This window comes from Lactuca saligna, chromosome 8 (assembly GCF_052625555.1).
Source record: "Lactuca saligna cultivar CGN05327 chromosome 8, ASM5262555v1, whole genome shotgun sequence".
NCBI classification, from domain to species: Eukaryota; Viridiplantae; Streptophyta; class Magnoliopsida; order Asterales; family Asteraceae; genus Lactuca; species Lactuca saligna.
In genome coordinates this window covers 75,465,185-75,478,953 of record NC_136424.1, presented here as the reverse complement: position 1 = coordinate 75,478,953, position 13,769 = coordinate 75,465,185, and positions in this window count along the sequence as shown.

Sequence of the window (13,769 nt, the reverse complement as noted above, 5' to 3'; positions counted from 1 at the left end):
ACCGGCACATCGATTGAGGGGTAAACACTTAAGGGTACCAAGTAATTTGCATGGTTACTTCACACCTTGTTTTGTGATCCTCGGCATCCCAGTCACAAAACCTGAAGGGCACACTCGAGATTGAAACATGTCATTGAACAGTTCAATGAATCTCAAAAGATCTAGGAGTTTCAAAAACAATTAAAACCTAATAATACATTTCGTTTATCTTGGTGGAAATTGGTGAATCATCATTCACCTACCTTCAAATTGTTTTATAGCTTGGATTACGGCATACCTCTTCTAAGTTATAAAATAGTTTGTTGGGTCCTAGCCTTAATTTTTCATATTGGGTGTCATATTAAGGACTTTAAGATCAACTATCTTGAATATCTCCCAAAACATGTCTGGTTTAGACATTTATGATCTTCCCAAATCTCTTGAAACAAGCTTTCCTAAATGAAGATGATGTTCCATGGAAATCATACTTCTTTCACCTCCTCCAATTATTCTCCCTACCCCACAAGTTCTTAAAAAGTTTAAGGTCACTCGAACCCTATTGGCAAGTGAAGGTCTAGGTGTGGTCATATCTTGGAGATGTAGTCACATATTGACAAGCCAGGAGAATTGGGTGTCAAAGTCTTGAGAAAGTTGGTGGTTCAATCACTTTCTAAGTCACATAGTGAATTCTTTTGGAACACCTATGAAACAGACTATGACAAGACCCTTAATGATCTTATCTATTTGTTAAGATCAACTTCCTCAAAACTTGATGGACATTGACAATAGTGACACAGGAAATCCAGAAAAGCATTCTCTTCCCAATGGAAAGGGATCGGCCATAGTCAACTCGGTTGAACAAATGGTAAAGAGAAAAGCTAAGTCTGTGATAGTCCCGTGTACCATTATCAAAGGGTCCATATGTTTATATTGCCAAAGAAAGGGTCATTAGTTGCGAAGCTGCCAAATTAACCTAAGGATGTTAAAGTTAATAAGTTTGACTCTACTTCAGGTAAAGTCTACTATCTAACTCTGCTAAGTTTCTATTCTGAGATTCTTATTACATGATGTGACTGGGTCACATTTTGATGTTTTAAGAATCAAAGAAAAGTGAAGGAACTTAAAGAAAGAATATGCTGAATTTGATCGCATAGATGGATTTCTATCGCGTAGTTTGAAGATCAGATTCTTGAGCTACTTCTTAGGAGTTATGAGATATTGCTTAGGAATAGATAACAACAAGTTTTCATATGGATTGTAAGGATAAGTTTTCCGCATATTTTTAAAATAACAAAAAAAAATTTGATTTTAGTTATTTTAAAATATCCTTACAATGGCATTTGAGGAAAAATTGTTGCTTATATGATTCCATTAATAGCAAGAGTGGAAATATGAAATTGATTCTTTCATTTCTGGTAATGTCTAAATTTACCAAATAAAGGAAAGATTCTCATCACCCAAGTCTCAATTGGACCGGAACTTGGAATCATGCAAGGTGTATAGCATGATGAATGAGAACTTTCAAGTATTGGAAAATTAAGACTAATTACTTGTTCACATGGATGTATGAGTAATGTGAAGGACTAAGGGATTGAGTACACATTCTTGTGCACTGGTCAAGTCCACCACAAAAGATCGATAAGACTATTCGTCATAGTTTACTAACGCTTAGTAAATATGGTTATACTTACAAGCTTAAGTGTAACTCTGAGACATTGGAAAAGGTTCCAATGTAAGGTAGAGCGAATAAGAAGAATCAAATTAGGCAGAAGGATAAAAGTTTCTCAAATCTGAAAAGATGGGAGAGTACTTTAGTATCAGTTTTGTGATCATCTTAATGATTAAAAAAACATATCAAAATTAGTTCTCTAAGGAAGTCTTAGTGCATTCTTATGACTAAGAAGAAGGGATCTTGAATTGTTGAAATAGTTAAATCAAGAAGATGAGTCATACTTCGTTCCAATACAAGTCTTAGAGTCATACTCCAAGATTGTAATTTGAGTGACATGTCTTTAAGAAGGTTTAAAACACGTGTCAAATGTAAGAGTAAAAGTATCATACTCTTGTTCATTTGAAGTTGGTAAGTTGTGATGTTTTGGATAAAACAAAGACCAACTTAGGCCAACTATGTGAAGTGTTTGTCTTGGTTAGAATCCACACTATCTCTTGGATGTTTGAAAAGGGAGTCTTATAGGTCAAGAGGACAGTAGGAGCCTTAAAGTTCCTAAAAGTCTCAAGAACTAATCAAGAATAAAACCTAAAGTTCTTCACTAGCACACGACTTGAGGTTTATAACCTATCGTGTTGACATAGTCTGTGCCCATTCTAGTTAAAGTTGAGTTCTTAGAGTTCTCAATTGGTTGCACAACAACTTGGAAGCAATGGCAGGCCCTTGAGCTGCCAGGTGGCAAGAAGTTAAGATTAAGTTCAGTCTATATGAGTTTGGATTTGTCATTATCCTTGTCTTGTGACTATGGTTTTGACAATTCACATGGATAAGAACACATACACCATTAAATCTAAGTGTCATAAGGTTTCTCTCCGATTCATGAAAATGATGGTGAGGAAACACTTTCACTAAGTAGATTTTAGCTAGATAGCAATTGTGATATTTGCATTCTCAAATTCATTAGTGGAGCGTGTGTGGTTTACCGGCACACTAACCTGGACTTGTGAGAAGTGGCAAAAAGGTCTAACCATTATGATTACGGTATCCCTCTTCATAATTGTTTAGACACACAAGTATGCTATCTAAGGGAAGGTGTACGTTTTTGATAAAGTCACCCTTTTATCAAAACAATCTAGTATTAATCTGAACTTTGGTAAGAAAGTCAGCTGATTTCTGAGTACATGTCAAAGTTAGTGGGAGCATAAGTGTTATGCTAATAATCATCATGTTAGTGGGAGCATGATAATTATGATATGTATTGCAAGTTAGCAATGTTAATTATAGAAAACAAAAGGTTTCAATTGGGAAAAGTTGTTTTGCTATAATTAAGGGAGAGGAAATTATACTTCATCTCAAATCTATAAGCTTAGATCGTGAGGCTTTAATCATTTAGTCAAGGAAATATATATGAATTTCATGTTGGAATAGCTCAACATAAGGAAATTCTGTATATGGGTTCATTATTTGCGTTCTTAAATTCGATTATGATTACAACATCCCTTTTCATAATCTGAATTATGAGAACTTGGCAAATAGAAATGGAAATGTTATAGCAAAAGACTGGTTTAGTCTTTATGTGAGACATCATGAATCGTGTCCCACATGCTTCGGATATAGGATCGATTACATGTGCTATATTCATCCTTTCTAAAAGTTTCCAAATGCATGGGGCATTAAGAAGGGAAAAGGTTTAGAACTGGATATGACTAAAAGGATTAAACAATTGTCGAGGACAATCTAAGGTTTACCAAAGATTGGTTGCTCAAGGACAGTTGGAAGTATAGTGATAATTCTGGAAGGACCATATTGACACAATCTGTAAGGAGGCAACTCTTGTTCAGAAGTGATAGTCAAAATGGAATCTGGAAATGTTTCAAAGTTAGAATTTTCAATATGTTTAAGATTAGGAAACTTAATGCAAGAAGGATGTTTCTAAGGAGCTGATCTCCTTTGGAATGCTCTGTAATGGTTGTTGTCAAGTCTCTGAATTTGTGCATAATCATTACAAGAGGATCAATGCATATAAGTTTAGAATCTAACAGATTTCAGTAAATGACATGAATTTGGAATTCTTGTATTTACAGTAAGGATTTGGAAGTGTGAAAAGAGAGTCATTGAAGTTATGTTCAATTGATCTAGTTCACAAAGTAAAGATCATAGACAAACATAGTATGCATACTTGGTGTATGGCATGACTAGTGTTTAGAAAACATAGTGTACATGCTTGGAGCATGGGACAACTATTGTTTTAAATTCAAGAATAAAGTTGATAGCTGAAATAGTATACAATGAATAATGTGTAATCATATGGTGATAAATAAAAGGTGTTTTATTTATCTTCATAGGTTTTGATACCATATTGGATTCAATTATTATTGTGTTTCATTTTGCATGTTTTGACTTCCCGAATAAACTAGGTTATTCTTCCGGAATGACTAAGTTATTCAAACCATCCACAGTCGGTCATATGTTGGAAGTAGATATGAATTAAGACTGTCATGGGTTGGCTTGTAGAGGTCTAAGGTGTTGGACAAAGGGCTACAACACTCATGAGTGCTCATAAGTTCTGAGTATTGGATTGAACCCGCGCTCATTGGAATCACTTCATGGATTTTATCACGAGTGATCATGAGACGATAATATCTTATATTCTTCAAACCTAGAGATATGAGTTGTTACTATGAGTTGATAGTACATTCATTGCACGAAAACGCTTTGGTAACTCGATGTTATAAAACGTGTCTTTGTGTATGATTCAACAAGTAGTAGAACAAGCCATATGAGTCGAAGTTTATCCATTCCTTTTACCTTCGGGATAAAAGCGATATCTGTGGGCCCCTCGATGATTTGATGATGACAAATGGAAGTGCTCGGCCGGGCTAGGACTGATTTGATTTGTTCAATTAGTCAGTCGTCATAAATCGGAAATCAGGAAACAACAAATGGACAGAGAGAATGATTATAATCCATGTATCAGTCCATATGATATCTAGAATGGAGGAATATATGATCCCTTATCTAATGGACAAGTCATTGACAAAGGTCAACGTTTATTGACAAGGTTAGAGTTCGACAGAAGCTTTTGAGAGCTACGATTGGCAGTTGGTTCCTGAAGTCATACGCAATAATAGTTTTAGACTTATCCAAGTGGGAGACTGTTGGATTAATGTCTAAGTCCATAACTATAATTGGTAAGACTTGACCCGACCCGGCATGGTCCATTTGGGTTGCATGGCATCATGCACTTGGATAGACGATAATGAGAGAAATAAGACACTTATGGTTATTAATATATTATAATTTCTAGTATATTAATAATAAGAATAATAAGATTATTTAATTAGTATTGATCAAGAATTAATCTAGGATTAATTAAGTGATCAAAAGAAGACTAATTAAATATATGGGTTGATTGTGTAAATCATCCATACTTGTATAGTGGGCTAATGCTCCATGGATTATCTAGTTGGGCCAAAACCCATATGATGCTCCATGAATGCTCCATGGTGTTTTCAAACCCATGGATCCAAGGAAATGGAAAGTCATGACAATTAGGGTTTGCCCTAATTGTAACACTATATAAAGATATTATTCTTGACAAAATCGGCACTAGTATTATTCTAGAGAGGGCTAGCTGATTTCATGAAGTGTAGAATTCTCTCAAGTTATTCCAAGTGTATTTGGTGTTGTGTGAACCATTTGAGGTGTCACACTTTGTGACATCCCCAAAATCTCGGCTAGAAAAGACCGATTTTCATTTATGCTTTTAAATATTTTCAGAGTAAATCCTTTTGATTTGAAAGAGTTGCGGAATTTGTTCCCAAAAACAAGACATGATAAAACAATGTTTACCAAAGCATTTCATAAAAGAAATGTATTTTCATTATAATCAAAACTCGGGGTGGCATGTTCCGATACAGACCAATAAGGATAAACGAATACATTACAAGTCATATAACAAATATAAACATATGCAGACTTGTAAACAAAACAACTTGATGGTTTGTCCATCTCATGCCCTTCCGCCACTTCCTGTAATACAAATAAAACTGAGTGGGTCAGGCTTGGGAGCCTGGTGAGCATATAGGGTTTTCAACCCACAATAAATAATTAAATTAATTATTATCAACCAACAATAACCCAGTTACCCATTCCCGTTATTCTCACTTTACGTCCCTAAAATAACTAACACAAGGGACCTAATCTAAGAATATTTTCATCGGGGTGACAACACATGCTGCGGGGTTTCCTCAGCAATATAAGTCAAATAAGGCAACCATGAGGGGGATGGAATACAGCGAATGAACACCCAAGTTCATTAACACCTACAGGTTATGAGCCTGCTAGCGTTCCACATGACTATCTAGAAAAGTCCGTGGTCGTCATCTAAATTCCGCTAGATGACTGGATCAAACAACAACGAGGCCTCTCATCTGTTTATTACACACCAACTATCTACCCATGTTCTACCCAACATATTAGTAGATAAAAACATACATTTTTATACATATTTCCAAAACCTGTATAGCATGCTTGATCAATACATTTTCCATATAACAAATGAGGCACACACACATAACACGTATTTCGTATAGAAATAATCATATCTGTAAGATAGAAGAAAGTGAATATACATTCACACACATAACAACAAAATATACACATAACACGTATCTCGTATAAAATACTTCATAGTTATACGTTATGAGAAAGTAACAACGCATTCACACGTATAAACGACAATAAACTTAATACACTCAAACCACAGTTGTATTATTATTGCGTTTATGAAAGGTAGTATACACTCACTTGATCAGAAGATGATCGGACAGCACTACGACTTGCAGAAGTCGTAATCCTCAGCAGATCTGGAAGATCTCTACGAAAATCGAACTTCTCGCGGGCAGAGCTTCGGCTCGGAAACCGCACTTCTCGGGATCTTCGGGATCTCGGGACTCGCTTCGGGACTCGGGAATATTACCGGGGCTTCGGGATGGCTTCGGGGGTAAAAAAGCAGAGCTTCGGCACAAAAACGAGAGGAAATTAGCAAATAAACCCGGACCCCTCGCATCCTATTTATAGGAGGCTGGAAGCCTCTCGTATGCGGGGCGTACATGCGTACGCGGGGCGTACGTGCCTCAGAAACGTAAGCGCATGCGTCATCCGAAGTGTCGACACTCTTCGAAGTACGTGGGGCGTACTCACTTACGCGGCGCGTAAGTCGGATCAGACCTGTGACTCGCCTTCGGATAATGCTTCCGAATTTTGATTTAAAAATAAATACAAATTAATTAATAAACTTCGGAAATTCATATCTTCTTCATACGAACTCCATTTTTGACGTTCTTTATATCCACGGAAAGGTGAGACTACGCTCTACAACTTTCGTTTAGACTCCGTCGGCTAATTTTGAATTTATTTTTATTATTTATTTTTAATAGGCCGGGACAGAAAATTTCGTTATAAATTCATAACTTCTTCGTCCGACGTCCGTTCTCGCCGAACTTTTTATCGCTTTGATACTAACAAGAAGATCTTCGATTCTCGTTTAGATCACTAAGGCTAAATATCGCTTTAACATAAATTTCACTTTTTACGTTATTCAGCGTTGCCGGTTCTGTCGCGAAACTTCGACAGGTCATAACTTCCTCGTTATAACTTGGATTTCGGCATTCTTTATATATCTTCGGAAACCTTGTTTCAACTACTACAACATTATCTAAAGATATCAAGTTTATTTTACACTTAAATTTTGACGCTTATTTTTATTCTTAATTAATCAAACCACATAATTAAGCAATTAAGCACAAATCACATAATACTCAAATAATACAATCTTATTATTTCAAAACGGGTTACAAAGATTAACCTAGACCATTACATTGCTAAAAATGGCAAGCCCAGAAACACAGGCGTTACAATTCTCTCCACCTTAGAATGATTCCGTCCCCGGAATCACACATCAACAAACAAATGCGGATAGCGACTCCTCATGTCACTCTCCGTCTCCCAGGTGAGATTCGGCCCATTCGTGTGTTTCCATCGGACAAGCACTAACTCGACCATCTTGTGTCGCAACTTCTTAGTCTTTTGGTCAACGATTGCCTCTGGTTCTTCAATCAACCTTTTTTTCTCATCAATTCTCAACTCCGAAAGTGGAATCATGTCGGGAACTTCCCCCGTGAACTTCCGTAAATAACACACATGAAAAGTGTTATGAATTCCATTCAGTTCTTCTGGTAGTTCGATCTTGTAAGCTTGGTTCCCAATCCTCTGAAGAACTTTAAACGGTCCAATAAACCTTGGACTCAACTTTCCCTTTTTACCAAATCTTATAAGTCCCTTCCACGGCGAGACTTTAAGCAAAACCGAATCCCCAACTTCATAAGTCATCGGTCTTCGCTTTTTGTCGGCATAGCTCTTTTGACGATCTTGAGCTGCTAACATTCTTTCCCTAATTATTCTCAACTTTTCAGCAGTTTGATGAACCATCTCCGGTCCCATAAACTGCTTTTCCCCAGCCTCAAGCCAACAAGACGGCGTACGACACTTTTGTCCATACAAGGCTTGGTAAGGTGCCATCTTAATGCTCGAGTGAAAACTATTGTTATAGGAAAATTCTACCAACGGTAAATGTTCATCCCAATTACCTAGGAATTCCAAGGTACATGCTCTCAGCATATCTTCAAGTGTTTGTATCGTTCGTTCGCTCTGACCATCAGTCTGCGGATGGTAAGCTGTACTTAAACACAACTTGGTACCCAATTCCTCTTGTAGACTTTTCCAAAATCACGAGGTGAAACGACTATCACGATCTGACACAATTGTTAACGGAACACCGTGAAGCCTCACAATTTCCTTTACGTAAGAATTCGCAAGCTTTTCCATAGACCATTTCTCATTGGCTGCTATGAAATGCGCACTCTTAGTGAATCGATCAACGACCACCCAAATCATGTCGTGACCATTCTTTGTTCTGGGCAGTTTAGTGACAAAATCCATGGCAATGTCTTCCCACTTACCCATAGGCACAGGTAAAGGTTCTAAACTCCCGTACGGTTTCTGATGTTGTGTCTTGACTCTCGCACAAGTCACACACTCGGCCACATACTTTGCAACATCAAGCTTCATCGTCGGCCACCAGTAGTAGGGTTTCAGGTCCCTATACATTTTAGTGCTACCGGGATGAATCGAATACATGGTCTTGTGAGCTTCTTCCATCAAAAGATCTCTAATTCCTCCTGACTTAGGTACCCAAATACGATCTTCGAATACCTTCAGTCCATGACCGTTTGCACCAAACACCAACGTTTTACCCAAACGTTCCTCCTTTCGGTCATTTTTCTGAGAAGCTTCCTCTTGAGCTTTCTTTATACTTTCCACAATGGTCGAGACAACTTCAATTCTCAACACTCTTGGCCTTTTCCTTTCAAGATTGACTTTCCAATTGAGAGCATCAGCAACAACATTAGCCTTACCGGGGTGGTAAAGTATCTCGCAGTCGTTGTCCTTGAGTAATTCCAGCCAGCGTTGTTGCCTCATATTCAATTCCTTCTGATTAAAGAGATATTGGAGACTCTTATGATCAGTGAAAAGTTTGCACTTAGTGCCATAGAGGTAATGCCTCCATATCTTCAGAGCGAAAACTACCGCTGCCAACTCCAAATCATGAGTCGGTAGTTCTTTTCATGATCTTTCAGTTGTCGAGACGCATATGCTATCACCTTTTCTCTTTGGGTTAAAACACAACCCAATCCAACCCCAGACGCATCACTATAAACAGCAAAGTCTTCAACTCCATCGGGTAGAGAAAGTATCGGTGCCTCGCATAGTTTCTTCTTTAGCTTCTTGAATGCTTCTTTATGCTTCTCACCCCAAGCATAAGCAGCTCCTTTGTGGGTCAAAGCTGTCAATGGAGTAGCAATCGAAGAAAAGCCTTGGATAAACCTTCGGTAATATCCGGCTAATCCTAAAAAGCTTCGGATCTCTGTGGGACTTTTCGGTTGTTCTCACTTCATTACAGCTTCAATCTTTGCTGGATCAACCATTATCCCTTCCTGGTTGACCACGTGACCCAAGAATTGGACTTCACGAATCCAAAAATCACATTTGGAGAACTTAGCATACAACTTCTCCTTCTTCAAAACTTCTAACACTTCTCGCAAGTGTCTGCCATGCTCCTCCTGGCTTTTTGAGTAAATCAGAATGTCGTCTATGAACACTATCACGGATTTATCAAGGAACGGATTGCAAACCCTATTCATTAAATCCATGAATGCTGCCGGAGCATTGGTTAGTCCAAACGACATAACCAAGAACTCGTAGTGTCCATATCTAGTTCTGAACGCAATCTTCTCTATATCCTGCTCTCTTACTTTCAGCTGATGATATCCTGACCTAAGATCGATCTTCGAGAAATAGCTCGAACCTTGCAATTGATCAAATAGGTCAGCAATCCTTGGCAATGGATATCTATTCTTTATTGTTGCCTTGTTCAGCTCTCTGTAATCAATGCACATTCTCATACTTCCATCTTTCTTCTTCACGAATAACACCGGAGCTCCCCAGGGCGATGAACTAGGTCTAATGAAACCTTTGTCCAACAACTCTTGAAGTTGCATCATCAGCTCCTTCATCTCCGTTGGTGCTAATCGATAAGGTGCTTTTGCTATTGGCGTGGTTCCTGGTAGCAAGTCTATTCTGAACTCTACTTGTCTATCAGGTGGTAATCCAGGAAGATCTTTGGGAAATACTTCCGGATAATCACACACCACAGGAATACTCTGCATCACCTTCTTTTCCTTCTTAGCATCAATCACGAATGCTAAGTATGATGTACATCCCTTGGTCAAACACTTTCTGGCTTTCATTAGGGAAATGATTCCAGAATTTACTCGGCGTTTGTCCCCATACACCATAAATGAATCTTTTCCAGGCGGGTTTACTTTAACTATCTTCTTCTTGCATAAAATTCCGGCATCATTGGCGCTGGGCCAATCCATTCCCAACACGATGTCGAAACCATTAAGTTCGATAGGCAATAATTCCTCGCGGAACTTATTCCCATTCAATTCGATTAAGATGTTTTTCATACGATGGCTAACAGGTACAAATTTGCCACTAGCAACTTCGACTAATAAAGCATTATCTAGTTTATCAATAGGCAAAGCTAGTTTTCTACCAAATTCATGCGATATAAAGGAGTAGTTGGCTCCAGAATCAAATAAAATTTGGGCAGGCAAATTGTTAACAAGAAAGGTACCTGAAGCGACATCAGCTTCATCCTTAGCAGCTTCCAGTGTCATCTGGAATGCTCTCGCCTTCGGCTTTGGTGGAATGTTGAGCTTAGCTGCCTCCTTCTTCTTCGAATAGTCTTTCAAAATGTGCCCCTCTTCATTACAACCAAAACACATCCTTTTGTTGTTCGGACATTTATTAGCAAAATGTCCAACCTTTCCACACTTGTAGCAAGTTACATCCTCGCTACATTTCCCGAAATGCTTTTTCTTACACTTTTCACACCACTTCGCTTCCCCTCCTTTACCCCCACCAAACCTTTTCGAATCAGATTTCGAAAATTTGCTTTTCTTACCGGAACCAGATGTTCCCTCAAACTTCCTCTTCTCACCAACCTCAACCTTGTTGGTGGTTCTCCCCTTTATCATGTTCTCAACAGACTTGGCAGCCCAGATAGTTGCCTCTAAAGTATGTGCCTGACGTACTGGCACCTCATACTCCCATGGAAGTCCCTTCGCATACCGATCCACCTTCGTCAGCTCATCTGGAACGATACGCAAGGCAAACTCCATCTTATCGGTGAAGTTATTGGTGTATTCATCAACTGACATACTGCCTTTAGTCAATGTCAGGAACTTGTTCTCCAACTCCAACAGATTTTGAGCCGAGCAGAACTTGCGCTTAAACTGCACCAAGAACTCTGCCCATGACAATTGCAGTGGCTCATTTGGGCTCAAAGTTTTCCCTAGAGTGTTCCACCAACGAACGGCTCCACCTTGGAATTGACGCACGGCATAGATAGTTTGCAACTTACCTCTGCAGCCACACGTCATTAAGGCTAGCTCCATTTCGGAGATCCAATCTATAACCCCAATTGGATCCTCCTTTCCATTGAAGGTCGATGGTTTGCAAGTTATAAAGTCCTTGTACTTGCATCCCATTCCATCATTCCTTCCATCACGGTTGTCTTGTCTAACTATCGGTGGGTTGGCTTGACCAACTGATCCACTGAAGTTTCCACCTTCCGAGTGTCCTTCATTTAATTCAGGCTCTTCCACACAAATTGACAGTTCTTCACGATTTTGTTGAAGCAACCGTCTAGTTTCATCCATTTGACGATCCAACATCGTCTGAATCATCAATTGCACACTAGCCATGGTTATTGGCTCAGGTGCTGCTGCTACAACAGGTCTTTGTTCAATCACTGGTGGTTGATTCCTATTTTCATCAGCATTTCCAACTCCACTTCTTGTTCTCACCATTTTTGATCTACACACCTAATAAGGTGAAATTAGATCCTTATTCACGATAGATATTCAAATCATCCTTATCACTCCGAAACGTTTACATGCTAGTTCTAATATCGTAGACGTACGCTTAGAATCCTACACACATAAAGTTTCTAGATCCGGTCGGCAACAGACCATAGATCCGAACAAATAATATCATATATGGCAACATACAACATTTAGCACATAAAGCATTTTAGGCAACATTCCTAAAATAAACTGGTGCTCGTGTCTAAACATAACAGACACACATCTCAAAATTCCACTTAGCATTCTAAGTTTAAGTCTAGAAATCCTAAAAATTCCTAGTTCGCTTAAACTAATGCTCTGATACCAACTGTGACATCCCCAAAATCTCGGCTAGAAAAGACCAATTTTCATTTATGCTTTTAAATATTTTCAGAGTAAATCCTTTTGATTTGAAAGAGTTGCGGAATTTGTTCCCAAAAACAAAACATGATAAAACAATGTTTACCAAAGCATTTCATAAAAGAAATGTATTTTCATTATAATCAAAACTCGGGGTGTCATGTTCCGATACAGACCAATAAGCATAAACGAATACATTACAAGTCATATAACAAATATAAACATATGCAGACTTGTAAACAAAACAACTTGATGGTTTGTCCATCTCATGCCCTTCCGCCACTTCCTGTAATACAAATAAAACTGAGTGGGTCAGGCTTGGGAGCCTGGTGAGCATATAGGGTTTTCAACCCACAATAAATAATTAAATTAATTATTATCAACCAACAATAACCCAGTTACCCATTCCCGTTATTCTCACTTTACGTCCCTAAAATAACTAACACAAGGGACCTAATCTAAGAATATTTTCATCGGGGTGACAACACATGCTGCGGGGTTTCCTCAGCAATATAAGTCAAATAAGGCAACCATGAGGGGGATGAAATACAGCGAATGAACACCCAAGTTCATTAACACCTACAGGTTATGAGCCTGCTAGCGTTCCACATGACTATCTAGAAAAGTCCGTGGTCATCATCTAAATTCCGCTAGACGACTGGTTCAAACAACAACGAGGCCTCTCATCTGTTTATTACACACCAACTATATACCCATATTCTACCCAACATATTAGTAGATAAAAACATACATTTTTATACATATTTCCAAAACCTGTATAGCATGCTTGATCAATACATTTTCCATATAACAAATGAGGCACACACACATAACACGTATTTCGTATAGAAATAATCATATCTGTAAGATAGAAGAAAGTGAATATACATTCACACACATAACAACAAAATATACACATAACACGTATCTCGTATAAAATACTTCATAGTTATACGTTATGAGAAAGTAACAACGCATTCACATGTATAAACGACAATAAACTTAATACACTCAAACCATAGTTGTATTATTATTGCGTTTATGAAAGGTAGTATACACTCACTTGATCAGAAGATGATCGGACAGCACTACGACTTGTAGAATTCGTAATCCTCAGCAGATCTGGAAGATCTCTACGAAAATCGAACTTCTCGCGGGCAGAGCTTCGGCTCGGAAACCGCACTTCTCGGGATCTTCGGGATCTCGGGACTCGCTTCGGGACTCGG